Source organism: Argopecten irradians, unplaced genomic scaffold (genome assembly GCF_041381155.1).
Source record: "Argopecten irradians isolate NY unplaced genomic scaffold, Ai_NY scaffold_0381, whole genome shotgun sequence".
NCBI lineage: Eukaryota > Metazoa > Mollusca > Bivalvia > Pectinida > Pectinidae > Argopecten > Argopecten irradians.
Window position 1 is genome coordinate 13,648 of NW_027187848.1, and position 4,549 is coordinate 18,196.

Consider the following 4,549-nt stretch of genomic DNA (forward strand, 5'->3'; position numbering starts at 1 on the left):
GTTCGTACGGCTTGTCATTTTTTACATGCATCGGCATAGATATTCGTCATTGATGCAGATCGTTTCTGCACTCGTGGATTCTAACTTAATACAATCATTACCTAAAACATCTACTTAAGACATTTACAGTTTCAAATATGTTTATTTGTGAACGTAACGTACCTGTAGTTCACGATCAGTTGGAGAAACCATGCTTTACTTTTCGGCCGCCATGTTTTGTTTACGCAGTCAGTATAATATGATTAGCCGCAAAGTTTCGTATTTTACTCTGGATACAAAAATACTTGCTACGATGTTTTAATGCAGTTAATACTTGGATTAATATCTGAAATATTATCAAAAACTATCGTCGTATCAATAGCAATTCCGATCAAATTCCCAAACACGACCCGGTGTGAAAATGTGAAAGTATGGCTTCAACCCGGCGCCATGTGTGTACGATGTTACAAACAACTGCATCAGTGCATGTCGGCACGTTGAAGTTAAATCACGATCGTTTGCTCATTTGACTGAGACAAATGTACGTAAATTCTTCTGTCTATAAACAAATTTGATATGTAAACTTTTGCAGTGAATTTTAAATAGGCCTGAGTCTGAACGGCGATCGTCCTTCCGATTCACGGCGATTGATTCACGTGTTTACTAAGACGGAGATGTAGTTGTGATCGTAAACAATAACCTATTTGAATATTTTAAAATAACAATACGATTATTAAAACTTCTAGATTAAAATGACATTGCTTATGGTGCTGTTTCTTCGTTTTGATTCATTGGTGAATGTCCGCGTGACTCTTGCAAAAATGTGCGTTCCTTTCAGACTTACGTTACAACTGCCCTAATATTGTTTAACAAGTTATATTTTAATTTGTCATAACATTTGATTTAATTTTACTCATGCGTCTTCATTATTATTATAAATACTTGAACATCTTGCTATTACCCATCTGTCATACGACTGTTACAACGATGACAGGACATTAAAAAATCCAAGATGGCGACCTCATAGATCGATGTTATCAGGCGGGTTGTCCGCAAATAAGACCCCCCACCACTTTTGACCTCTATTTCTTCTCTGGGAGGGGGGTCTTATTTGCGGTGAAATACGGTAGTTTGAGTCCTGTTTCCTTTGGATCGTTTTCCAATTTGCAGTTATACTGATATTATAACCATTGACTTATCAATCTTTAACACTCGAATCAACTCCTATCATCCAGAAGTTTTTACCGCAGCAGTACTTTCAGTACTTTGATTAAATATAGGCCTACACAATTTTGATAATAAATATGTACACTGAGTGAATTAAACTAATCAAAGACTCGCATTTATATTAGTACAAACGTCAGTATTAGAGTGAACTACAAGGGGATATAAATATTGTCAGACTATTGGAGTTTCATCATTAAAAAGACACAACATATATTATTTTGACCCTTGATGCTACCTGGTGGACTATCATTTGCCGTCAGTACGTAATTCTTAGTACCGTATACATGTACGTAGTAAAAAGGAAAAGAGAATTGAAACTGAAATTTCTCTAATTTCACAAGTGTGCATTCCATTTTACGCTGAACGTGAATTATGTTTATTAGCATTCAGTCCATTTGTTTTCATAGAAAAAAGTTCGATTTATGGAGCAAGTCTAAAAGTTTATGCGCTAAATAAAATATGTAAGAAAAAATAAGTTCGTGATGCCTGCTAGAACTTTACCGTCATATTAAAACGGATATTTTCCCCATTTTCTCTTCTTTTAATGAAGGACTGATCTTTAGGTGTTCTTTAGCTTTTTAGCTCACCTGGCCCGAAGGGCCGGTGAGCTTATGTCATGGTGCGGCGTCCGTCGTCCGTCCGTCAACATTTCCTTTAAATCGCTACTAGTCATAGAGTTCTGCATGGATTGTAACCAAATTTGGCCACAAACACCCTTGGGGGAAGGGGAACAGAACTTGTATAAAGTTTGGCTCTGACCCCCCGGGGGCAGGAGGGGCGGGGCCCAATAGGGGAAATAGAGGTAAATCCTATAAATCGCTACTTGTCCTAGAGTTCTGCATGGATTGTAACCAAATTTGGCCACAAACATCCTTGGGGGAAGGGGAACAGAACTTGTATAAAGTTTGGTTCTGACCCCCTGGGGGCAGGAGGGGCGGGGCCCAATAGGGGAGATAGAGGTAAATCCTATAAATCGCTACTTGTCCTAGAGTTCTGCATGGATTGTAACCAAATTTGGCCACAAACATCCTTGGGGGTAGGGGAACAGAACTTGTATAAAGTAAGGCTCAGACCCCCGGGGGGATGAGGGGTGGGCCCAATAGGGGAAATAGAGGTAAATCCTATAAATCGCTACTTGTCCTAGAGTTCTGCATGGATTGTAACCAAATTTGGCCACAAACATCCTTGGGAGGAAGGGGAACAGAACCTGTATAGAGTTAGGCTCTGACCCCCCGGGGGCAGGAGGGGCGGGGGCCCAATAGGGGAAATAGAGGTAAATCCTATAAATCGCTACTTGTCCTAGAGTTCTGCATGGATTGTGACCAAATTTGGCCACAAACATCCTTGGGGTAAAGGGGAACAGAACTTGTATAAATGTTGGCTCTGACCCCCTGGGGGCAGGAGGGATGGGGGCCCAATAGGGGAAATAGAGGTAAATCCTATAAATCGCTACTTGTCCTAGAGTTCTGCATGGATTGTAACCAAATTTGGCCACAAACATCCTTGGGGGGTAGGGGAACAGAACTTGTCTAAAGTTAGGCTCTGACCCCCCGGGGGCAGGAGGGGCGGGGCCCAATAGGGGAAATAGAGGTAAATCCTATAAATCGCTACTTGTCCTAGAGTTCTGCATGCATGGATTGTAATCAAATTTGGCCACAAACATCCTTGGGGGAAGGGGAACAGAACTTGTATAAAGTTTGGCTCTGACCCCCTGGGGGCAGGAGGGGCGGAGCCCAATAGGGGAAATACTGGTAAATCCTATAAATCGCTACTTGTCCTAGAGTTCTGCATGGATTGTGACCAAATTTGGCCACAAACATCCTTGGGGGAAGGGGAACAGAACTTCTATAAATGTTGGCTCTGACCCCCCCGGGGGCAGGAGGGGTGGAGCCCAATAGGGGAAATAGAGGTAAATCCTATAAATCGCTACTTGTCCTAGAGTTCTGCATGGATTGTGACCAAATTTGGCCACAAACATCCATGGGGGAAGGGGAACAGAACTTCTATAAATGTTGGCTCTGACCCCCCGGGGGCAGGATGGGTAGGACCTAGTAGGTGAATTAGAGGTAAATATTTGAATTCCTTCAGAAAAGAAACAATGAACCTGTATTTAGAACATTATTGGCATTACAAACCAGGTGAGCGATACAGGCCCTCTGGGCCTCTTGTTTGGTATACTTTTCCACCACATCTTCTTCACTTGATGAACTGTAAAGAAATTATTAACGGACTGTTTTTATACTCCATTTCTTAGAAACCAAACTATTCTACATTTTGTACATGCATTCCTTTTCCTGTCCCGAGCATGCAATGAACTATGAGCTGATATGAATCACACAGGCCTACATGTGGTTCATGCACAGGTGTTTGGCTCTATAGACATTTTTCTCTCTTTATATATATAGAGAGAGAGAGAAAAATGTCTATAGAGCCAAACACCCCTGTGGTTCATATACCTACATGTATCTTTACATGTAGCATAAACAAATATTATGTATATATGTTCCTGCATGTAGTAATTACAAAGTTCATAATAATGATCTTATGCTACAATGTGGATTACACTCAGTTAGTAATTCATGATCATGATCATTTGTCATGGATATATCTGATAATGCCGATATCGTTGTTGACCCTGTTGTCTCAATTAAACACTGGTCTAAGTTTATGTTCGGTCTTCGATGGAGTAGAACATGTAGGCTTACCAGACTTAATATGTATATGTATGTATACATCGCTGTATTATTATAAAAAAACAAAGTGTAATATCTATATAGCAGGTAACGACATGGCGTGTTTGTGTTTACTTTCATTTGTTTACGAGTTTTGTCTAGCCACCCTGTGGGAGGCCTCATCATGATCAGGTAACACAAATGTGTGTTCAGTTTCGATGTACACAAACATGTTTATTACAAAATATTTACAGTCAGTGGTGAATTGATAGTATATATAAACCCCGTTGATTTCAACCAAAGGCTACTCAACTTTATTTCTCGATAGATTGAGTATGTCACGCGCAATTTGGAGCTGCGCGGATGAATTTATGATGGTCCAAATCAGAAACTTTTGATGTTTTCAGTACCGAATATCAAAATTACGTGTGTAAATACAAATGTAGAAAAGTTACATTGTTTATGTTACTACCGTACCTCTTTGAGCAATGCCTCCGTGCGTATGATAAATAAACAATATTGTACAATGTACAGTTTTGCACATTCCGATGACGTCGCAATGTTTACATGTTGTGTGTCTGTGTTGTTCGCTACAACATGTAGATCTACATCCTATTTGTATTTTTAACATGCAGTTTGAGAGCGGTAAACGTTTACAGCAGTGGGCCTAC